Source organism: Peromyscus maniculatus, chromosome 1 (assembly GCF_049852395.1).
Source record: "Peromyscus maniculatus bairdii isolate BWxNUB_F1_BW_parent chromosome 1, HU_Pman_BW_mat_3.1, whole genome shotgun sequence".
Taxonomy (NCBI): Eukaryota; Metazoa; Chordata; class Mammalia; order Rodentia; family Cricetidae; genus Peromyscus; species Peromyscus maniculatus.
Genome location: NC_134852.1, coordinates 57,912,629 through 57,937,524, shown reverse-complemented (window position 1 = coordinate 57,937,524; position 24,896 = coordinate 57,912,629). Strand labels below are relative to the sequence as shown.

The 24,896-nt window shown below is 39.2% G+C and overlaps 1 protein-coding gene across 3 annotated transcripts in view; it reads left to right on the top strand.

Annotated features, from left to right (window-relative positions):
- LOC143266994 (STAM-binding protein-like) overlaps positions 1-24,896 on the top strand; it is an 86,730-nt gene that overhangs the window by 53,306 nt on the left and 8,528 nt on the right. For 2 of the 3 annotated variants that reach the window (XM_076543178.1, XM_076543180.1), the window contains exons 2-5: positions 16,752-16,901; positions 18,122-18,259; positions 22,956-22,993; positions 24,321-24,502. The gene's annotated coding sequence lies outside the window, so the exon portion shown is untranslated. Of the gene's footprint in view, positions 1-16,751; positions 17,027-18,121; positions 18,260-22,955; positions 22,994-24,320; positions 24,503-24,896 lie in introns of all 3 variants that reach the window. The other variant, XM_076543181.1, reaches the window with a different exon arrangement.

Sequence of the window (24,896 nt, the reverse complement as noted above, 5' to 3'; positions counted from 1 at the left end):
ACACTCTTCATGTGCAATCTGTGAGTGCTGTGGGTTTCGCTTCACAGAGGAAGAAAGGTTTGACCAGGTAAGCACTGTGTCCAAACTGTGGCTCTTAAAGAAGTCATATAAACAGCGTGACATTTGCCTGAGACATAAGTAGGTGGAGTTTTTCATAGGGACCTCTGGTTTCCCAATAAATACACAGAGACCTATTTTTCATTATAAATGCTCATCCAATAGCTTAGGCTTGTCTCCAGTCAGCTCTTACAACTCAAATAATCCTGTGTCTATTAAAATATGTGCTTCTCCAAGGCCTGTTTACTTCATCATGAACTTCTCATGTTGCTTTTGCATCTTGCCCGAGAGTCCTCAGACTCTGCCCTTTTTCTTAGCATTCTCTCTTCCCCGAAAATCCCACCTAGATATCTGCCAATTAGATTTTAATTAACAATGAGAGCAACACATTTTTACAGTGTACAAAAGGATTATCCCATGGCAGATGACTTTTCTCCCAATGCAGAGGTCCTGTAGGTTAAAGGATGCTGGGAATACATAGAATCTTGCCCCTTGGTAACTTATAACTTGATTTGTACATGGAGTTGAGACCCAATCATTTTCTTATCTCTATTTATTCTTCTTAGAAAGGAAACAAAAACAAAAACAAAATTTAAAATTTATTTAATGCTAGGAAATGGCAAATATCAAGCAGAATGTCTTTTTGTTTTTGTATTTTGAGAAATGGTCGTACTATGTAGTCCTTACTGGCCTGGAACTCTGTAACTGGAACCAGACTGGCCTGAAATCACAGTGATCTGCCTGCCTATACCTCTGCCTCCTGAGAGGTATAGGATTAAAGGCATACAGCACCATGCCTAGCAGCAGATGATTTTAAATAATGGAGCTGTCAACTGTTTATATCATGATCTTAAATTGTGCACATACATAAAATAATTCATAGTTTTAAAATATTTCTTTTATGTTGATAAACCAAGATTAGAAGATAATTAATAATTTATCTATTTTCCCATTCAACCTTTTATTTTTCAGACAGTTTCTTGTATCTCAGGCTGGCTTTGAACTCGCTGTGTTATCTGAGACTGACCCTGAATGTCTGATTTTCCTGTATCCATTTTTGGGGTGCTAAGATAACAGGCACACACCATGCCCAGCTCTCACTCAAGAGTTCTAAAATGAAGTTACAGACACTGTGTCATATTTTTTAGGCAAAATTCCAACCATGAAAATGAATTATTCAGCCTTGCAATACATAGAGGCATGTTTAAGTGACTCAATCTTTCATCCTTGTAGCTTATTAGTATGGTCATTTAAAACTACTTACTAGGCAAATGCATTTTCACACACATCCATCTTTATGTATTGAGTGTTCTAGTCTTACAGTTATTTTCTTAAGACTGTCACTTTTCTATTCTCCAAGAGTGTAAGCATCTAACTAGAACCTAGCTTCTTTGGAATCTCTCTGGTTAAAGGAAATGCTTACATGTCATTGAAATACAGAGGTCTATAGAGTTAGAATAGATTTATTTGTGGCAGAGGATGGGTTTCTCACTCCAAGGATTGACTTGAATTTCAATCCCAGAGCATATGAAAGGCTGATCTTTCAGAGATTCATAAAATATTTGGAGATGTGTCTTTTCAGTTTTAACCTTTTAGCCATTTTGAGACTTAAGCAGTTACCATGTATCAGTTTAATGGCACAAAATTTCTGATTAGAAAGAAATCAATAAAGACTGTCATCATTCATTCTAGCCTGAAAAATAACAAGATATCATTTGTAATGATACACACCCCAAAAGATGTGTCGAGGGTGTCAGATGGTAATTTAATCATCTGTACATAAAGTATGGCTTGATGCATATTCAATCCTCTTCTCCAATGTACAGAGCATGACAATCTCCTTCTACTCAGCTCATGGCCAAGGTTGGATTCTCCAGGAAAGGGAACATTTTTCTGTTTGAAATTAAGTATTGATTTTCATTGATACATATTTATGAGGTATAGTATGATGACTTGATTAATGTATACCCTGTGCAAAAGCAAATTTTGGCCCTTAGCACTATTGTTTTCATACACATTTATTATAATACCAATATTCAATCCTCGTGAATATTTATAAAAGCAAGGTGCTGGTTTGATAAGCATAGAGAGTGTGTTGTCAGTCTGACCAACAGGTAGGGTGGAGGCAGGACGGGTTCAGCCAGTCTCTCCCTTGGGGCTGAGTGGGATGGTGAGTGTTGACCTGTCCATCGGAGAGAAGCACGCTGAGCTGGGAGCCCTGTCAAGGCATGAACTCGCTTTGTTGCATCAGGAGTGGACTTATATAGGTTGGGGTGACAGGGGGATGGGGTGAGGATAGTGGGCCAATGAGATGATGCCTTCCTCAGCAGTTACTAGGCAGAGGACATTCTAGGTTGGGTAGTGCTGAGTCACTCGTATGCGGAAGTCATGTCCAAGGATAGGTCACCAAACTTGAGCTAGGCTAGGGAAGTTACACTGGGCTTCACACCCAGGCCTTATGGGGTCCAACAGTGTGTGCTGGTCCAATTGGAATAATTACTGTTTTATTTTCATATTATCTTTTTATATGCAGGTTTTGTATTCCTCTCTTGTGTTTCAGATGGATGACAGGCTGTGATATTGTGTTGTGAATTGGTGTTGTAGAAAACTAGAATGTACCTCCTTACAAAGACTTTTGTGCAGTCTCTCTAGCACCTGGATGAGTGGATGTCTTGGATATTCCTTTGAATGTTAGTTACAGCCCTGTCGTTAAACCTCTTATACTTCACATGCATTATTCTGCTCTAATGGGGTATTTAGCACTTTCCCAGCATCCCTTCCAACAAACCACAATAACTATTGAGTAATCATGTTTTGTCTTGATACCTGGATTTCACTTCTCTTGCCCCACATGCTTGCAGTTGTCTTATACAGCCTTGGTTCTTAACTCTCCCTATCTCTCTAATGTAAGGTTTGTTAAGTTCATGGTTTCAGTTTCTGTAATGCCCAAGATTGAGGTGCTAGCTGCATATGCTGAGAACTTTTTTGATGGTGGGGACTCTGTAGTCCTGTTGCACATGTAAGGCATGGTACCAATAATTATATCAAGACAACTAATTTTCTAATTCGTTAATCCATGAATTGATTGGTTGATTCATGAGTGTAAAGTCCTTCTTACTTAAACAACTCTTTAAGTTCACATTTCTTAATGGTTTAGTAGGGACATTTATATCATAGCCACCAATCAGTTTAGCACTTAACAATTTTGCTAAATTCTCTCTCTCTCTCTCTCTCTCTCTCTCTCTCTCTCTCTCTCTCTCTCTCTCTTTCTGCCTGCTGTCTCTTGATGTGTTCCTTTCACCTTATTTATAGTTGTTATCATATTTCTTGCTGCTTTCCCAAGCACATTTACACTATTGTTCTTCCTTTACAGCATCTCTTTACAAGCAAATAAAAATATTTAACAAATATTTTTCTCCGTTTATAGAAATTTTCTGTGTTTTCTGGCATATTGTATTGAAATCTGTTTGTGAAGATAGTTAAAGCAATGCCCTAAACTTCTCGTTATAATTTTAAAAATCATTTATTGTATACTATTGTTAAAAGTACCTGTGCTTAGATGAATAAAGGAACTCACTGCACATGGACCACCTAGAGTTCTTCACAGAGCACGCTCATCTCCAGAGTAGCAGCATCTTTTGCCTAGTCAAGGAATATAGCAGGTGCCTTTTGTTGCAGATATGTTGTGTCTTCTCAAGGTTATGAGAAGATGAATCCAGTTCACTGCCTTGATAGTTGAATGTGAATGTTCAATGGGAATCTCAAGGTAGAGTCCAATAAGGCATGTGTTACCATTAGTCCCCCCTTTTTTGTGGGGAGCATTGAGACAGAGATTCTCTGTATAACTTTGGAGCCTGTCCTAGAACACACTCTGTACACCAGGCTGGCCTGGAACCCAGATCCAAGATTGAGGTGCTAGCTGCATATGCTGAGAACTTTTTTGATGGTGGGGACTCTGTAGTCCTGTTGCACATGTAAGGCATGGTACCAATAATTATATCAAGACAACTAATTTTCTAATTCGTTAATCCATGAATTGATTGGTTGATTCATGAGTGTAAAGTCCTTCTTACTTAAACAACTCTTTAAGTTCACATTTCTTAATGGTTTAGTAGGGACATTTATATCATAGCCACCAATCAGTTTAGCACTTAACAATTTTGCTAAATTCTCTCTCTCTCTCTCTCTCTCTCTCTCTCTCTCTCTCTCTCTCTCTCTGCCTGCTGTCTCTTGATGTGTTCCTTTCACCTTATTTATAGTTGTTATCATATTTCTTGCTGCTTTCCCAAGCACATTTACACTATTGTTCTTCCTTTACAGCATCTCTTTACAAGCAAATAAAAATATTTAACAAATATTTTTCTCCGTTTATAGAAATTTTCTGTGTTTTCTGGCATATTGTATTGAAATCTGTTTGTGAAGATAGTTAAAGCAATGCCCTAAACTTCTCGTTATAATTTTAAAAATCATTTATTGTATACTATTGTTAAAAGTACCTGTGCTTAGATGAATAAAGGAACTCACTGCACATGGACCACCTAGAGTTCTTCACAGAGCACGCTCATCTCCAGAGTAGCAGCATCTTTTGCCTAGTCAAGGAATATAGCAGGTGCCTTTTGTTGCAGATATGTTGTGTCTTCTCAAGGTTATGAGAAGATGAATCCAGTTCACTGCCTTGATAGTTGAATGTGAATGTTCAATGGGAATCTCAAGGTAGAGTCCAATAAGGCATGTGTTACCATTAGTCCCCCCTTTTTTGTGGGGAGCATTGAGACAGAGATTCTCTGTATAACTTTGGAGCCTGTCCTAGAACACACTCTGTACACCAGGCTGGCCTGGAACCCAGATCCACCTGCCTGTGCCTCCTGAGTGAGTGCTGGGATTAAAGGTGTGCACCATTGCTGCCTGGCCGTCAATCCCTTTATATAAATGAGGGAGCTATGAACTCAGAAAGGTTATCTAACCCATTTTATCCCACTGAGTATTTAGACACAGAAGGTCTAAACTACCCTTCCTTGTTCTAAGAGTGTCCTTTCTAGAAACCATGATTTGGAACATTTACATTTTGCTGAGTTACTTAGTTTTCTTTTCCCTTTTTTGTTAAATATGTTTATTGTTGAGTTATAGTGGTAATAATATTTATCATAGACTCTGTGATCCATTGGCTATGTGATTTAAAACAAAATACTGAATTATGTTGGTCTCATTCATTTCATACATGAAATCATTGTATGAGTTGCAGTGATAAAATGTGTATGCAATTATAAAGTTTAGAGCTATAATTCTCCTTATTTGTTTACAGGTATTATATAGAATCAGATGATAATGATTGTGCATGTCCATCAAATGGATGGCAGTCTAATACCTTGTCAATAAAGTTTTTAGATAAACAATGTTCTGTTTATTTTGAAGGCCTCCCATCTTTGCTGCTGTTACTAGACTGCATCCATTTTATCATAACTTTTGTGTGTTATTATTTTTTCATAGATCCATGTAGGCCCTGTGCTTGCACCTTCAATCTCTGTGAAGTCATATACTCCTTGCTTGGTTGATTCAAAGGGCCTTGTTCTCCTGATATCTCTATCCTTTCTGGTTCTTATAATCTTTTGACCTCCTCTTCTACAGGAGTCACTATGCACTGAGGGGAGGGATTTGATGGAAACTTCCAATTCAGACTCTGCATAATGTCTGGTTGTGGGTCTCTGCATTTGTTCCCATCTGCTACCAGACAAAGCCTATCTGATGATGACTGGATAAGGCACTGATCTATGAGTATAGCAGAATATCATTAAAAATCATTTTATTGAATTTTTTTTAGACCAGTAGTATTTGGTTTTACCTTAGGTCTCTGGATTATCTAGTCTCTGGTTCTTGGTTACCCCTACTGTGTTTGGTATGAGTTCCTTCTTATGGAGTGGGCTTTAAGTCAAACCGGACATTGATTGACTATTCCCACAAGTTCTTTGCCACTGTTGTCCTAGCATATTTTGTATCCAGGATAGATGTAGGTCAAAGGTTTTGTGACTGGGTTGGTGTCTACACATCTCTTTTGGTAGCCTTCAGGGTACCTTCCTGAACCAAAGAGACTAGAATGTAGGGGTAAGTTTCCATGTAGGCACAAGCTTAACTTTTCCATGTTCAATGAGTTGTTTGGGTGTTTTTTTGGCAATGGGGACCTGCTGTTAGTATGTAGAGAACAATCCTTTTTCTTAGCAACAGCCTGGGCTGTTTGGTGATTTCTATTGGGCCCCCCTTGGCCAACAACTCAATTGAATGCAGTGCATTCCCACCACTGCAAGGCTTACCTGGCTACAAAAGATGTCCAGTTGAGACTCTGTATCCTCTATGATAAAGTGGCCTCATTAGGATTAGGTTCATAGAGTAGAGGAAGTTTTCACTGCATTAGTTTTCCATACCTTGACCCATATACCCCCAATTTCAGCTGTCTTTCTCCATATTCTCTGCCTTAATTCTATCCCCCTAACCTGATATCACCACATTTGTCCCCACTTGCCCCCAGGCTACCCTAAAAAGTCTATTTTATTTTACTCTCCCAAGGAAACCAGGTTCCCCCTAGATATTTATCTTTCACTAACCTCTCTGCGTCACAGGACTGTAGCTTTTTTTATTATTTACTAAATGTCTTATATCCACTTACAAGTGAATATATACCATATTTGCCTTTCATTGTCTATGTTACCTCACCCAGGATGATTTTTTTCTAGTTTCATCCATTTGATATTGTGTGATATTTGATTGTATTCTGATACTCTCAAGACTGATAATAAAGTTTGTTTTGAATTAGAGAGTAGAGTTAGCTACTAACTGATTAACCACAGAGGTTTTGAAGGACTGAGGACAGATAGAGAAACAGAAAGTAGTAGCATGGGGCATAGACAGGGTCTCTCCCCTTTTGGATGGAGGAAGGAGAGAGAGGAGGTCACTGGTTGCTTCTATGATCATTCAGATTCTTACCCCAATATCTGACTCCTGATTTTTCATTGATTAAGAATAATTAGATAAACACATCAATTTACCTATACATTTCATGATATCATTTAAAAAAACTGAGTAATAGTTCATTATGTAAACAAATTTTCTTTGCACATTTTTCTTTTGAGGGAAATCGAGGTTGTTACTGGCTATTATAAATAAAGTCACAATGAACATGCTTGATCAAGAGTCCTTGTGGTAGGTTGGAGTGTCCTTTGGGTATATGCAATGATGGAGTGTTCCTTTTGCTCTCCTTGCCAGCATGAGCTGTCACTGATATTATTCATCTTAGTCATTCTGACATGTAAGATGGAATCTCAAAGTAGTTTTGATTTGCATATCCCTGATGTCTAAGGATGTTGAACATTTCTTTAAGTGTTTCTTAACCATTTGAAATTTCTCTAGTGAGAATTATCTGTTAAGATCTGTATCACATTTTTAATTGGATTATTTGCTTTTTTTATATCTAGTTCTTGAGTTCTTCATATATTTTGGACTTTTAAAAATTTAATTAATTTATTTTACATCCCAACTACAGTTTTCCCTCCCTCCTTTCTTCCCATTCCCTTCCCCTTCCCATCTACACCTCCCTCCTTTAATCCACTCCTTCTTTGTTTCTGTTCAAATAGGGCCAGGCCTCCCATGGATATCAACAAAGCGTGGCATATCAAGTTGCAGTAAGACTAAGTACCTTCCCTTGTATTTAGGCTGGGCAAAACCATCCAGTAGGAGAAATAGCTTTCCAAGAGCCAACCAAAGCATTAGAGACAGCTCCTATTCCCATTGTTAGGAGCCCCACAAATAGACCAAGCTACACAACTATCACATATATGCAGAGAGCTTAAATTAGTCCCATGTAGGATCCCTGGTTGTTGCTTCAGACTCTGTGAGATCCTATGATTCCAGGTTAGTTGATTCTGTGGGTTCCTTCCTTCCTCCCTCCCTCCCTCCCTCCCTCCCTCCCTCCCTCCCTCCCTCCCTCCCTCCCTTCCTTCCTTCCTTCCTTCCTTCCTTCCTTCCTTCCTTCCTTTTTCTTCTTTCTTTCTTTCTTTCTTTCTTTCTTTCTTTCTTTCTTTCTTTCTTTCTTTCTTTCTTTCTTTCTTTCTCTCTCTCTCTCTCTCTCTCTCTCTCTCTCTCTCTCTCTCTCTCTCTCTCTCTCTCATTCTTTCTTTTGAGAAAGGGGTTTTCTCTGTAGCTTTGGTGCCTGTCCTGGAACTCACTCTGTAGACCAGGATGGCCTCAAACTCACAGAGACCCACCTGCCTCTGCCTCTCGAGTCCTGGGATTAAAGGCGTGTGCTACCACTGCCAGGCTCTGTGTGGGTTTTCTTGTGATGTCCTTGACTCCTCTGGCTCCTACTATCCTTCCCTCTTTTCAGTAAGATTACCCTAGCTCAACCTAATGTTTGGCTATGGGTCTCTATATCTTTTCCCATCAGTTCCTAAATGAAGGTTCTCTGATGACAATCGGGATATTCACCAATCTTACAGGGGATGGCCAGTTCAGGCTACCTATCCATTATTGCTATGAGTTTTAGCTGGGGTCATCCTTGTAGATTTGTGGGAGTTTCCCTTGCATCAGGTTTCTACCTGACCCTGAAAGGCCTCTTTTTCTAGTCCTGTCTTTCTGTATTCTCTCCCTATACCCATACCCTAATTTGAACCCTCAAGTTCTCATGCCCACCTACCCACAGTCCACCCAAGAGATCTCTTCTGTTTCCCCTTTCCAAGGAGATCTATGTGTATCCTCTTGGACCCTTCTTGCTACCGAGCCTCTCTGGGTCTGTGGATTGTAGCATGATTATTCTTTACTTTACAGTTAATATTCACTTATATACATGTCATGTTTATCTTTTTGGGTCTTGGTTACCTCATTCAGGATGATTTTTTTCTTCTAGTTTCATCAATTTTCCTGAAAATTTCACGATTTTTTTTTTTTTTTACCACTGAGCAATACTTGATTGTGTAAATATACCATATTTTATTTATCCATTCTTTGGATGAGGGACATTTAGGTTGTTTCCAGGTTCTAGCTATTACAAATAAAGCTGTTATGGATATAGCTGAGTAACTGTCCTTGTGGTATGATTGAGCTTCTTTTGGGTATATGCCCAAGAGTGATATAGCTGGGTATTGAGGTAGATTGATTCTCAATTTTCTGAGAAAATGCCATATTGATTCTGAAAGTGGCTGTACAAATGTTCAGTTCCACCATCAGTGGAGGAATATTCATTCCCCTTTCTCCACATCCTCACTAGCATAAGCTGTCATTTGTGTTTTTGATCTTAGCCATTCTGACAGGTGTAAGATTGAATCTCAGAGTTGCTTTAATTTGCGTTTCCAAGGTGGCTAAGGATGATGAACATTTCTTTAAGTATATCTCATCTTTTTGAGATTCTTCTGTTGAGAATTCTCTGCTTATGTCTGTATCCCATTTTTAATTGGATTATTTAGCTTTTTGATTTCTAGTTTCTTGAGTTCTTTATATATTTTGGAGATTATCCCTCTGTTGCATGTGAGGTTGGTAAAGATCTTTTCCCTTTCTGAAGGCTGCCATTTTGTCCTACTGACATTGTTCTTTGCCTCACAGAGGCGTTTCAGTTTCATGAGGTCCCATTTATTAGTTGTTGATCTTAATTCCTGAACTTTTGGAGTTCTATTCAGGAAGTTGTCTTCTGTGCCAGTGTGTTCAAGGCTGTTCCCCACTGTCTGTTCTTTCAGTGCAGTGTAGCTGGATTTATGTTGAGGTCTTAGATCTACTTGGACTTGAGTTTTGTGTAGAACGATAGACATGGATCTATTTGTATTCTTCTACATGTTGACATCCAGTTATGCCAGAACCATTTCTTATAAATGTTTCTTTTTGCCATTGTATGGTTTTGGCTTTTTTTTTAAATGAAAAATCAAGTGTCCATAGGAGTGTGAATTTATGTCTGGGTCTTCAGTTTGATTCCATTGATCTATGTGTCTGGTTTTATGACAATACTGTGCTGTGTTTGTTACTACAGCTCTATAGCAGAGCTTGAAATCAGGAATAGTGATGTATCCACCAGTTCTTTTATTGTACAGGATTGTTTTAGCTATCCTGGGTTTTTTCCCTTATGAAGTTGAGTATTGTTCTTTCAAGGTCTCTAAAGAATTGTGTTTAAATTGTGATGGATATGGCATTGAGTCTGTAGATTGCTTTTGGTAAGATTGCCATTTTTACTATGTTAACCCTTCCAATTCATGAGCATGAGTGATTTTTCCATCTTCTATTGTCTTCTCCAGATTATTTCTTCAAAGACTTGAAGATTTTATTATACAAGTATTTTACTTGGTTAGAGTTACCCAACATACTTCATATTATATAGTTTTACAGTGGAAAAGTGTTGTTTTCCCTGATTTCTTTCTCAGTACATTTATAATTTGTATATATGATGGCTACTGATTTTTTTATAGTTAATCTTATATCCAGTCACCTTGTTTGTTAGTTGTATGAATTCCCTGATGGAATTTTTAGGGTCACTTACATATACTATTATATCATCTGCAAATAATGATACTTTGACTTTTCCTTTATAATTTGATCTCCTTCAGTTTGCTTTAGCTAAAACACCAAGTACTATTTTGAGTAGATAGGAGAGAGTGGAAAACATTATCTTGTTAGTGATTTTGGTGGAATTTCTTTGAGGTTTCTCTTTATTTAATTTGATGCTGGCTACAGGCTTACTGTAAATAGTCCTTATTATATTAAATATATCCTTTGTATCTCTTAATCTCTCCAGGACTTTATCATGAAGGGGTGTTGGATTTTGTCATATGCTTTTTCAGCATCTAATGAGATAACCAAGTTTTTTTCTTTCAGTTTGTTTATATGGTGGATTACATTGACAGATTTTTATATGCTTAGCTATCCATGCATCTCTGGGATGAAGTCTACTTGATCATGGTGGATGATTTTTTTGATGTGTTCTTGCATTTGGTTTGCCAGTATTTTATTAATTTGCATCAATGTTCATGAGGGAGATTTGTCTGTAATTCTCTTTCTTTGTTACATCTTTGTGTGGTTTGGGTATCAGGGTGAGTGTAGCCTCATAAAAAGAGTGGGCAATGTTCCTTCTGTTTTTATTGTGTGGAGCAATCTGAGGAGTTTTGCACTGAGACCATCTGGCCCTGGGCTTTTTTTGATTGGGAGACTTTTAATGACTGCTTCTATTTCCATAGGAGTTTAGGTCTATTTAAATTGTTTATTTGATCTTGATTTAATTCGAGTATATGGTACCTGTCCAGAAAATTGTTCATTTCTTTTACATTTTCCAATTTTGTGGAGTACACATTTTTGAAGTATGACCTGATGATTCTCTGGATTTCCTCATTGTCTGTTGTTATGTCTACCTTTTCATTTCTGATTTTGTTAATTTGGATGCTCGCTCTCTGCATTTTGGTTAGTTTGGATAAGGGTTTGTCTATCTTGTTGATTTCCTCAAAGAACCAATTCTTTGTTTAACTGATTCTTTGTATTGTTCTCTTTGTTTCTATTTTATTGATTTCAACCCTCAGTTTGATTATATCCTGTCATCTACTCCTTGTGGATGAGTTTGCTTCTTTTTGTTCTAGAGCTTTCAGGTGTGCTGTTAAATTGCTAGTGTGAGATTTCTCCAACTTCTTTATGTGGGTATATAGTGCTATGAATTTTCCTCTTAGTACTGCTTTCATAGTGTCCCATAGGTTAGGGTATGTTGTACTTTCTTTTTCATTGAATTCTAGGGAGTCTTTAATTTCTTTCTTGATCCATTGGTGATTCAGTTGAGCATTATTCAGTTTCCATGAGATTGTTGGCTGTCTGTAATTTGTGTTGTTGTTGAATTCTAACTTTACGGCATGGTGGTCTGATAAAATACAGGAGGTTATTCCAATTTTTGAGATTTGCTTTGTGACTGAGTATGTGGTCAATTTTATGGAAGTTTCCATATGGTGTTGAGAAGAAGGTATGTTCTTTTGTGTTTGGGTCCATTTGAGTCATAACATCTGTTAGTTCCCTCATTTGTCTGTTAAGTTTTTGACTGGCAGACCTGTCCACTGGTGAGACTGGGGTGTTGCAGTCTCCCATTATTAGTGTGTGGGGTTTGATGTACAATTTAAGCTTTAGTAATATTTCTTTTACATATGTGGGTACGCTTTTATCTGGGGCATAAATGTTCAGAATTGAGATTTCATCTTGATGGATTTTTCCTGTGATGAACATTTAATGTCCTTTTCGATCTGTGTTGATTGATTTTAGTTTGAAGTCTATTTTGTTAGATATAAGAATACCTACACCTGTTGTTCAAATTTCTAAAGGTCTTAAATGGTCTTTTAATAAAAAACCCAGAGTCAGATATTGGAGTAAATGCTGAAAGATCAAAGAGACATTGGAACAAGCCACTGTTGGGTCCAGGGTTGCATAATAATAGCGGACAGACCACAAAGTCTATTCAACCAGAAGCAAACTTTCTTCCAGAAAAATAAAAATAAAAAAATTTAAAGAAATAAAATAAAACATCTCAGGGCACAAAAGCTTATCAGCTAGCCGAGACCACAGCCAATGTTGGAATTCTGGGGCTGTGGCTATGGAGGTAGGTACTGGCCCCTTTTATAGTGTCAGGCACGGGATGCATGCTAGGAGTCACGTAGAAACATCAGGCATGGGATGCATGCTAGTAGTCATGTAGAAACATCAGGCATGGGATGCATGCTAGAAGTCATGTAGAAACAACCATTAAAAGTTAACATTGGTAACAGGCAATTGTTGGCTATTAGGGGCAAGGGGGTTAAATGTTAACCCCTGACTGTTGACAGAGGAGCTGGCTATAAAGCAGACAGCCATTGTTAGCAGTTAACCTTTAGAGCTGATGACTGTCAGTTTTTATCTCTTAAGCTTATAATTTTATATTTCTATATTCCTGGACCCTTTGTCACAGCTACTACTTACCTCGCCAATTCCATGAATCCTCTGACTGAATGTCTCTGAGTCCTAAGCCAAAAGGGATCCAGCCGAAATGGGCTTCCAGCTAAAAAAGCTTCAGCCGAAAAGGGCTCTAGCCGAAAAGGCCTTCAGGAGAAAAGTCTTCAGCCAAAAAGCCTTTAGCTAAAAGGGCTTTCAGTTGAAAAAGGGCTTTAGCAGAAAAAGGCTTTAGTTCCTGTCTCCTCAGGCCTTATATACATTTATCTGCTCAACCATATTACTTACTTCCTAGTGCTGGGATTAAAGGTGTGTGTGCTTCTCAAATATTGGTTACAGAGGCATAAAATCTCAAGTGCTGGCATTAAAGGCCTGTGATTCCCAATTATTGGGATTAAAGGTGTGTGCTACCACTACCTGGCTCTGTTTCTCTCCTAGACTTAATCAGTCTCATGTAATCCAGGGTGGCTTTGAACTCACAGAGATCCGGATAGATCTCTACCTCCCGAATGCTAGGATTAAAGGTGTGTGCCCACTGCTTGGCATCTGTTAAATTTAGTGGCTGGTTCTGTTCTCTGATCTTCAGGCAAATTTTATTATGGTACACAATATATTACCATAGATGAGTAGGTATCTCTTAGTGTCTGTATAACCTCTGTCTAAGACCTTCTGGTTTTCAGAGTCTCCATTGAAAAATCAGGTGTTATTCTGATGGGTCTGCCTTTATATATTACTTGGCCTTTTTTCTTTGCAGCTCTTAATATTTTTCTTTATTCTGGATGTTTAGTGGTTTGATTATTATGTGTCAAGTGGACTTTTATTTTGGATCCGGTCCATTTGGTATTCTGTAAGCTTCTTGTATCTTCATAGGCATTTCCTTCTTTAGGTTGGGAAAGTTTTCTTCTATGATTTTGTTGAATATATTTTCTGTGCTTTTGAAAGCTGGTATTCTCCTTCTATTCTTATTATTGTTAGGTATGGTCTTTTCATGGTGTCCCAGATTTCCTGGATGTTTTGCATTATGACTTTGTTGGCTTTAATGTTTCTTTTTGTTGGCTTTAATGTTTTATTTTTTTGACTAGTAAATCTATTTCCTCTATCCTATCTTCAATTCCAGAGATTCTTTCTTCCATCTCTTGCATTCTGTTGGTTATGCTTGCATCTTTAGTTCCTGTTAATTTTCTCAGATTTTTCTATTTCCAGAATTTCCTCAGTTTGTGTCTTCTTTATTGCTTTTACTTCAATTTTCAGGTCTTGAACTGTTTCCTTCACCTGTTTGATTGCTTTTTCTTGATTTGGTTTTCTTGACTATATTTAAGGGATTTATTGATTTCTTCCAATTTTTTGTTTGTTTGTTTTTTCTTTGATTTCTTTAAGGGATTATTTCATTTCCTCTTTAAAGGCCTCTATCATCTTCATAAAATCATTTTTAAGGTTGTTTTCTTCTGCTTCTATGTTGGGATGTTAAGGCCTTGCTGTTGTAATCCACTAGGTTCTGATGGTGCCATATTGCTCTTTATGTTGTTGAATGTATTCTTAAACTGGCTTCTACCCATCTCTTCCTCCAATCGGTGCAAGTGGTGTCTGTATATTAGGAGCTGCTCTTGGTTCCATCAGCATTGGGTGTGTCTGTGTCTCAGGGAGCTTCTGGGGTCTAAGGAGATGGGTGGGTTTGTGGATGGAGTGGGACTTGTAGGTTGCATGGTCCTATGTGGGATGGTGGTGGGCTGGCCTTCCTGCAGTAGTCTTGCCTGCTGGCCTGAAACTCTTGATTCAGTCACAGCTGTTAGAGTCTGTGTCTCAGGGAGCTGCTGAGGTCTAGGAGGATGGGTGGATTTGGAGGACTGAGTGGGGCTTGTAGACTTCAGAGTCTGATGGGGGGTGGTGATGGTTAGGCCTGTCACAGGAGTCCTGCCTCTGGCCTGCAACTGGGGCTGCAATGGGTAGGGGTAGGGGAGCACAGATTATGTCCCTGGGCTTAGGGGGTGGGGTGACCTGCTGGAAAAACAGCCACTCACCTCTTGGTCCAATTGGAGCTGGTGGAGTCTGTGTCTCAGGGAGATGCTGAGGTCTCAGGCAATGGGTGGTTTGGGGGACTGAGTGGGGCTTGTAGACTACAGGTTCCAGTGGGGGTTTGGGGGACTGAGTGGGGCTTGTAGACTACAGGTTCCAGTGGGGGTTTGGGGGACTGAGTGGGGCTTGTAGACTACAGGTTCCAGTGGGGGCTTGGCAGGCCTGTCTGCAGGAGTCTCGCCTGCTGGCCTGCAACTGGGGCTGCCACAGTGGCATTTTCAAGACAGGGCAATTATGTTCATAGCAATGAAAGTCTGTGTTATGTACTGAGTATCAAAAGATAATTTTTCACAATACTCTATCTGCAAACAGATGCTAAATGGTTCAACAAATGCTCTATTATCAACTCTCTATGCACCCAAATGCCCTGAATATAGAAAAAAAAAGTGGTTTCACATGTGTGATTTGACTCAACTCTGATTCTCCCTCTAAAACTGAAAGACTTGACTTTGATGACTTGCACTCAGTAGATAAAATGCTTCTAATGTTTTATGGCCAGCCTTGCCCTGGAACCTCCCTGCTGAAATGAGGGGTAGGTGCCCTGAGGACACCTGGGCAAGTGTTTATTTTTCCTCACAGTTCAACCCTTACATTTCTCTGTGTCCTAGGGATAGAGTACAAGAACAGCCAGAGTCAGGATTTTTTGTCTTACTCAAGAAGAGAGAACACTGTTGTGTGTTGGATGCAGAAAATAAAAAAAAAATCAGTTTTTGTGTGTATTCTTATCAGGCTAACCATTCTAGAGACTGACTAGAAACACAATTAAGTTTCAACAGCAATTTTGATATGTATGTTTGAACTAAGTTTTAATATAAATTATAGATTGTATTTTTATCAAAATTTTTATATTAACATTTCAGGGAAATCCTGGTTATAACAATATAAAAGGCTTTAGAGAAGAATTGAATTTGAAGTCAAGAGTAAAAATTGAATTGTGTTTTTTTAGTATTAAATTAGCTTGTTGTCAGCAATTATTTCTTAAAATGTCTTCTAGGACAGATTATTACTTTGCCATAGACAACTGCAGGCAGATACAAAGTAAACATACTGAAAGCAAAGTGAAAGTGAGCAAAGTAGAATATAGATTCATCTTGAGGTCCGCTTTGCTGTTGTTTTGACATTTGACCCAGTTTACTTGGAAAGGTGAGCCAGGTTAACCTTTCAGGATGAAAAATAAGGTATTTTCCTACTGTCTCATCAATGGCCTAATGAATTCTTGCCAACAGAAATAATACAAAATCTTCATTGGCTGAAATAATCAATTACTGCACACCGCCACTCTGCAAACATGGCACTCTGATTATTCTTTATCTTGGTGTAAAGCGATGGGCTGTCAAGTTTCTCATCTCCAGAGTGCAGTGAAAAACAGGTGGAGTGTCTTGAGTAGGGAAGGGGCCAGTGTGAACAGAGCCTCCTCCATGAGCTCATGCCTTGGGCATTACTGCTGGTAAAAGAAACTCTATGGCATCATTACTCTGTTTGTGGAAGGCTTTTTCATTTTAGTAAGGTTCCACTCTTACAGGAGCAGTACAAAGACATTGCAGAGATTCCCATCAGGTATCACACTGGAGTGACTTCCCATTGTTAACTCAGTGTCATGGGCTGAATTTATCATACAGCATGCATCAATCTGACTTATTATTATGAAATAAAGTAAACATTTCACACATGTTAGATTTTACACACAGCCCCTTTTCTTTTTACAGGTGAAAGTATCAATGCAGACTTCACTGCCAAAACTGTGTGCTTGAGTTTGCCTCATCTGTGAAAATCACAGAAGTGAGCACATCCAGAGAGCAGTGGATGAGCCTCTCCATGGGAAAGCCACTTTGCAATGACAGTATTTCCCCTGAGAGGTGAGAATGCAATGTCCTCTCTGTTGGCTTCTTGGGATTCCACCCAGAATTCTCCATGAAACATTCTCCTCATGTCCTTGTCCATGCTGTGAAGTACTCCACCACCAAGTTAAAGTCAGCCCACTGTGAGTGGTATTTTAAACTACCCAAATTTGTGCTGGGACATCCTCATCTCCTCCACGATTCTCAGGCTTTTCTGGGTTTTTTTGTGTACAAATAGTACATTGTAGGGTTTTTCAGCTTTTGTGATTATATGGTCAATTCTTTTAATAGCATACAATGCCCATTATGAAAACTAATTACATGTGCTCATGTTTATATGTTTGTGTGTGATGTGTATGTTTGTGAAAGAGCATGTATCTGTCTCTAAGAGTGTGTGTTCATGTGTATATGAATGTGTATATTAATGTGTGATTTTGCATGTGCTTATGTGTGCCTATAAGAGTGTGTGTGTTCATGTGCATGAATGCATATGTACATTTTGGCAAGCATGTGTGTTCATGTTTGTGTATTCATATGTGTGTGTGTGCCCATAAGCATATTTGTGTCCCTTTGTGTGCTTGTGTGTATGTGTGTGCTTGTATGTGTGTGTATTCTCTATCTTTATATGTGTGTGTATATGAACTGTGTATGTATACACTTATGTGTGCTGATAAGTATATATGTACGTACATATATGTGTGTGTTTCTCAGTAAATTTTGATTGAAATACCACTATACAGACAAACTACTGAGTTTCCGGCTTTTTTAGAGTGGCCTTGCACTTGCAGTCTTGGTAGATTCACTTTTTTAATTAATTTTAATTAATCCCTGGAGGATTTTTATCCTGTTGGGAGTACTTTCTTCATAGACAACAATATTTGAGTTTCATGGTTTTTTTCCTCCATCTATATATTGTTGTGTCTTTTATTGTCTTGTTGTCCTGCGTTTGTATTTCAGCACTAACTGACCAAGAGGCAGTGGCAAGGGAGGACAATTTTCCTTGTTCACCCTGAAGCATGTGGTTGATCATAGGCTTTTATAAACCAATTTATTTTTTTGAGGAATTTTAGAGTTTTATTTGGAGTACATGTTGCATTTTATCAAGTACCTTTCTGTATCAGTTCATATGACCATCTGTCATTTTCCTGGATGGCTTACGGTCCTGGTTCAGCCTTTGCCCCTGTCATGGCCTTGTGCTCCAGAAAGAACTGCTTATGTTTTTCTCTTTCCTCTTCTAGAATCCCAGAGGATCTTTCAGATTCTCACTGTGAGAACCATCCAGGATGGCTGAGCTTGAAAGGCTGAGGTCAGCAATAAAGTAGCAATTCCAGAAAGGCCTCCCACAGGTTTTTTGTTCACAGTAGTTTCTACTGCAGGTAAGCAGATTGGAGTTGTATGTCTGTGCCTGGAACAGTCTCTGCATTGAGAAGTGAGTCACTGCATAAATACAAGTCCCATGATGTGTCTAAGAAAATCACAGGTTTTCATTTCAGAGGATTTTCTGATTACTAACAAGAAGCTGATTCTAAGCTTCTCACAACTTTCAGATGAAGCAGGTCTTCCCGTGTGAGGTCCTATACATTGTGTAGCCATATTGACACTAAAATGCCTTCATATTGTGGGTTCTTTAGGAGAACATGTTGTTGTCAGAAATAAAATAGGAGATACACCTTTCACATGGAAACATGAAAATGATTGGGTTTTTAAAACATACCTATGGCTGAGGTTGAAAACATACAATTTATTTAATATCTCTTGTGATAAATATATAAATTTAAAAACCAAGTTATCAACAACAGATACTTCCAGAACACTAACCCCACTACCAAATAAGCTCAAAACAAAATGCCTTTCACTTTCATTTTTATCAGTCAAAAATACTGTATAGTAAAATGTGGGGGCTCACAAAGATCCATAGTGGCCTTATTCCATCTTGATTCAAGGTCAGAGAGTCTGAGCTTGTTTTGTCCAGCAAGGCTGCATAATAGGATGTTTTGGCCTAAGGCGTGGTTACCAGATGTCTTATACTTCAAGGCTTAATTACAGGATGTTTTGCTGTAAGGCATGGCTACTAGATGGTTTGAGAATTAAGGAAGTGTTTATATTTTTCTGTACTTTGTAGCTTGAACCATGGTGTCCTTTAGAGGGGAAGGTCTTTTGCTGGTCCCTTGCTGGTGTATAAAAAGCCCTTGAGGAATAAACTCAGGGCGACTGTGGTATTTACCCAGAGTCCTTCCATGATTACTTTTTAGCCACTTCTCAAAGTACCTGGACCAAGACACATAGCATTGTCCTCCTCAATGGGGAAGGACTGTGCTGAAGCTAATGTCCACAGCGCCCATGGAATCTGGTGTTCTTTCTTATTGGTATTCTGTGTCAATTCCTGTCTTAAGAATCCTGCATGGTCATTGGCTTGTCCCTGTGTGTTGGCATTTTCCAGCTGTGGCTGCTCTCTCTGCACACTATAGACAGGTGGAAGAGGAAGTGTTGGGAGTCAGTCCTCTAGAAGGTAGCCTTCCTGCATATCCAGTGTTGTCTTATGGATTGGTAACTACAACACACTAGTTAATTTACTTTACCATAAAATGTTACTGCACATTCACACATTTCTCTCACTCAGTGCTTTTTTAAAAAAATGACTACATTGTAGCTGGAGTTCTCTCCAGTCCTGCCTGGCCCACGGTCAGGACAAATCTCTCTCACCCTCTAGTCCCGCAGCCACTCAGACCCAACTGAGTAAACACAGAGAGACTTATATTGCTTACAAACTTTATGGCCGTGGCAGGCTTCTTGTTATCTAGTTCTTTTATCTTAAATTAACCCATTTCTATAAATCTATAAGGCGCCACATAGTTTGTGGCTTACTGGTATCTTTATATGTTGTTTGTCATGGCGGCGACTGGCAGCATCTCCTGACTCAGTCTTTTTGTTCCCAGAATTCTCCTCTCTCCTTGTCCCACCTATATTTCCTGCCTGGCTACTGGCCAATCAGCACTTTATTTATACAGAGTGATATCCACAGCACTTCCCCTTTTCTTTTTTTTTTTCAAAAAGGAAGGTTTTAACTTTCACATAGTAAAATTACATATAACAAAACAATTATCAAGCAAGAATTACAGTTAACAATATTAAAGAAGATATCCTATCTATCCTATATATGTGAGTTTAAGGTTTTATATCTAACTTATCTTTTATCATAACTGAGGAAATTATAACTATCTAATCTTTAACTACATCAAACCCAGAAGGATATACTATTACCTGAGAAATAGGAGATGGACACAAGAAAATTTTAGGATTATGGAGTAGTCCATGAGGCTGTATTGTTTGAGCCAGTTGCCTTGAAACCATTTTGGATGTTGGATCATCTGGGCCATGGTATCATCAGAGACCTTTCAGGGGGTCTTGGTTGATCAGACCTCATGTATCTTAATCTGGAACAAATCCATAGCCTGTTACTTTCTGTGGAAACAAAAGCAGAGCCTCCTTTCCAAAGCAACATATCCTTACATCTAAATTTTGAAGTCAAGGTACCTTTAAAATATACATAGTGGCTTTAGTGGCTTAATTTAACAGTTTTTACAATCAATTTTTTTTTTTGCAGTTAAGAATCCCAAAGACAACACAATCCAGTTTCTTTGTGTGATATCCATCTTTATGTGGCTTATTTTTATATTAATTTTACTGTTTCTTTAAAGAATTTATTTTTAAAACTATGTATTTTTTATATAAATGTACATATCACCTTTTTTTGTTTCTTTTAAGCCTACATATATATTTACACACATTGTAAACTATTCCATCTGAATCTGTCTTATTGTGAACCTATTGTTTTAAACTGCAGCATTCTAGGACTGAAATGGTGCTGTGGCTGCTGACTCCACCCACCTCAGCTTCCCAACATGGCAGTGGTACATTTACCACCAGCTCTGGGAGCCATCAGTTCTTAGAAACAGTGGGACTATGCTTTTATCAAAGCAGCGTGTAGCCCAGAAACCTCTTTTTTTTTAAACTAGTAAAAACTATATCCAACACACAGCATAGTGCACAGCTTGGAGTCACCTCTGTGTAACACAGCATAGGTCAAGCCCGAATGCCATGAACGCAACATAGAGTAGCTTAAACCTGCAGGCTACTGCTAATTGAGAGAGACAACTAGGAAGCTGTTTTTAGCTTTGTTTTAGACTCTTTTTTTTTTTTTAGGTTTTAGGTAGAAACACTTGCCCCACATTGGGCGCCATTTGTAGCTAGAGTTCTCTCCAGGCCTGCCTGGTCCACGGTCAGGACAAATCTCTCTCACCCTCTAGTCCCGCAGCCACTCAGACCCAACTGAGTAAACACAGAGAGACTTATATTGCTTACAAACTTTATGGCCGTGGCAGGCTTCTTGTTATCTAGTTCTTTTATCTTAAATTAACCCATTTCTATAAATCTATAAGTTGCCACATGGTTTGTGGCTTACTGGTATCTTTACATGTTGCTTGTCATGACAGCGGCTGGCAGCATCTCCTGACTCAGTCTTTTTGTTCTCAGAATTCTCTTCTCTGCTTGTCCCACCTATTCTTTCTAGCTGGCTACTGGCCAATCAGCATTTTATTTATACAAAGTGATATCCACAGCACTACATTTTTATTTACTTCATTTATTTTGTGTGTTCATATGAGTGCATATGCCATAGTGCAGATGGGGAGGTCAGAGTATCAGGAGTCTGTTCTCTCCTTTAAACATATGGAATATGTGGATGAAGGTCCATTTGTCAGGCTTGGTGGCAGACACCTTTATCTGCTGAGTGGTCTCACCACCTTCACTCCGCGACTTCATCTATTTATTTTTTTTACAAACATAAAACCTGGTTGTCAACTTGTATATTTAGACTGCTTATTGTTTTCATTTTTTATTCTTCTTCAACTCAATTAAACAGCTTCCTTACACTACACCAGAGTGGACTTCCTGCTATCCAAAACACAATTACTGTTAGGCACTCTGGATCTGTTAAGTTGTGTGAATAATTAGACTCTGAATTTTCAGTGCAGTAGCACAAAGCAGCCCATGCTTTGCTCCTTCAAAGGTGATTCTGGATCAAGAGGTGTAGGCCTCCTGGAGCAATCTATCCCACTCAGGTGGCTGCTAATTTTGCAGTGAATTAGAAGGTCAGTTACACAGTCTGTTACAATTCATGAAGCCCCACAGCTGTGTCACACTTTGTTTGAATGTCCCTTAGGTTCATATATTTGCACACTTAGTCCCCAGTGATGGATTGTTTGAGAAGGGTTAGGAGGTATGGCCTTGTTAGAGTATATGGTGCCTATTGGAGGAGGTATGTCACTGGGGTGGGCTTTTAGGTTTATAATGCCCATTCAAGTCTCTCTCTCTCTCTCTCTCTCTCTCTCTCTCTCTCTCTCTCTCTCTCTCTCCCTCCCTCCCTCCCTCCATCCTGCCTCCCTCACTCCCTCTTGTAGATCAGGATGAAAAGCTCTCAGCTATACTGTAGAGCTATGATATGATGTCTGCTCTTGACATGATGATCATAGACTGACTCTAAAATTGTAATTAAGCCCCCAATTTAATCTCTTGTCAGAAAAGTAGCCTTGGTCGTGGTGGCTCTTCACATCAGTAAAACAGTGTCTAAGACACTCACCAAGGCTGCCATCTGTGCATATAAATACATTGTTATCTGCTGAAATGTGAAAATCATGTGTCAATGATAAATGACTTTATTAATGACCACTTGTAAGAAACACATGACTGAAGTAAGGGTCTGGGAGGAGAAATTGTCATGTCTGGTCTGTGTGCTTTCAGTTGCCCAGATTGCAGCCATGTGGGGCTGCTCTAGTCTTCCTGCATGTGTCCACTCTGTCCCTTGCTACACATGGCTTCTGGGATTCCAATTTGTTTTAATCTGCTTTATGTCACCATTCTGCCTTTCAGCCAATTAGCACCAGATAGTCTTGAGGTTACCATGGAGCTTACTGACAAAATTTGCCTCCATGCTGAGCAACTCTGATGCTGTACATACATGATTTTTTTTTAACTGTGAAACCTAACAACCTGCACTATCATCCCTTTATCCAGATCCTACTCCTGTTATGTTCCTGACTTGAAGATGTCAGGTAGGAAAAGAAACTTTAATGTTTATTTAATTGGGCAGCTCACTAAATTGGGAAGCATCAAAACAATGTGGGATAAAGGGAAAAGTGCTGAACAAGAGGCTGCTGCCCTATCGTGGTCTCAGCTCTGACATTTCCTAGGGTTGAGATTTGGACAGAGTATTTCCTCATCCTCTCACTAAATGTTCCTTCAACTTCCTTGGTGAGATAACCGGCTGTCAGGGCTCAGGGCTCTCTGAGGTATTGGGTCTTTAGGAGCATGATAAAGAGAAGGAAACCAAGAGTTTCTGGGACTGTTTCAGCTGAAGCAGAGAGAGAGAGCCGGTAGGTATATAGTCAGGAGAACGGAGGGCCAAGATACTTCCCTCAACACAATATAATAATACTTCACATTTCGTACCTGTCAACATTAGTGGTGAGATATGAGAGAATTCAAGAATATATCTGGCAATGTTCAATCAGCAGCTGAGATTGGCCTACATTTTCTAGCTGGGCAGATGTCCCTTCCTCCTCTCTGGCTTCAGAGTGTACTGAGTAGGTACATTACCTTCCTGTTACACAGAGGACACACAGCTCTGGTTTAGAGATGAGCTCAGTTACCACAGTTTGCATTTCCCAGGTTGTCCAACTCCTAGAACATGGTTTCTTTTTGTTTTCCATTGTTGGTATTCTGCAAGGTGAAGGCAGACTCCCGAGATCATAGTAAATATCCCTCTCATTTCCTCTCCTTTCCAAAGACAAATCACTCTTACCAGGGCACTCATGTGTTCTCACAGATATCAGGTTGTTACACTCAGTTTTTTTATCACATCCTCCACTCAAGAAGACTTTCTGACATAATTGTGAGTCTTTCCTGGTTCTTGTACTGATGTGAGTGTTGAAACAGGTTAGCAGCTTTTCTGGGTGCAGCATCTCACTAGATTCCACAGCATAGCTCCCCTAACTCTGAACACCCCGAGTGTCTCCTGTCATTATTTAATGCTTTCTGAGATGATGTTCCACTCTGCTGGGAAACAGTACACTAAGGTGCTGTATGTGCAATGATCTGTATAGGTATTGAGAGTGGAAGAAAAATACCACTGTATTTATTTCCTGTTTTGAAGTTCAGGATGATGGCCTATTTTCTCAAGGTTCAGTAGGTCCACTACCTCTATCTGCTGCCTCCTGAGTGCTGGGATGACAAACATGCACTGTGTCAGCTTAGCTATATTTCTTGATAGCTGATGTTTTCTGAATGTACCAGTTGATAGGAGAGTGAGGACTTTTCTTTCTCTAGGCACCGGGACAAAAAGGGATATGGGATTTCAGTGTGTGCCTCTTCTCACTCCAGGAACTTCTGAAACCCTTCATGGAGAGGCCAAATTTCCTCAGGACCTCAACTAGTTATTTGGAACTTTTCTGTACATCTTAGTCACTCTGCTCTACTTCTTTAAACTCCTTGTGGTGAAACTCGGAAAGGCCCCATAATATCGAAACTCTACTGCCCCTGGAAAAAGGTTCAAAATCCTCAAGGTGGGTCTTCATTGTCTATGTAGCTGACCTAAAATCTCCAGTGCAGCAGGGAGATATTTAGAGAAAAGCTATAAATCATGACCCTGGGTAGGATGGGAGCTGATGCTGCCTCAGCATAGCAGTACAGAGTAGAGGGATGGCAGGAAATGGGGTTCAAGTCATGCATGAGATACTGCTGCCTTTCGTCATTTATTTTCTTTCCCTCTTTTCTGACATTTAGAACTGTTTTAACTCTTCATTTAGGGGTTTTGTACTGCAGACTGTAAATAAGGTTTTCAAAAGGGCTGAGACTCTGAAGAGCAAACTCCTAAAGCAGTACACCAGGGAGTATGAGGGCTACCTGGCAGATAAGATCAGTATGCGAGCACAGACAGCGTCTTGTATGTCACTTAGT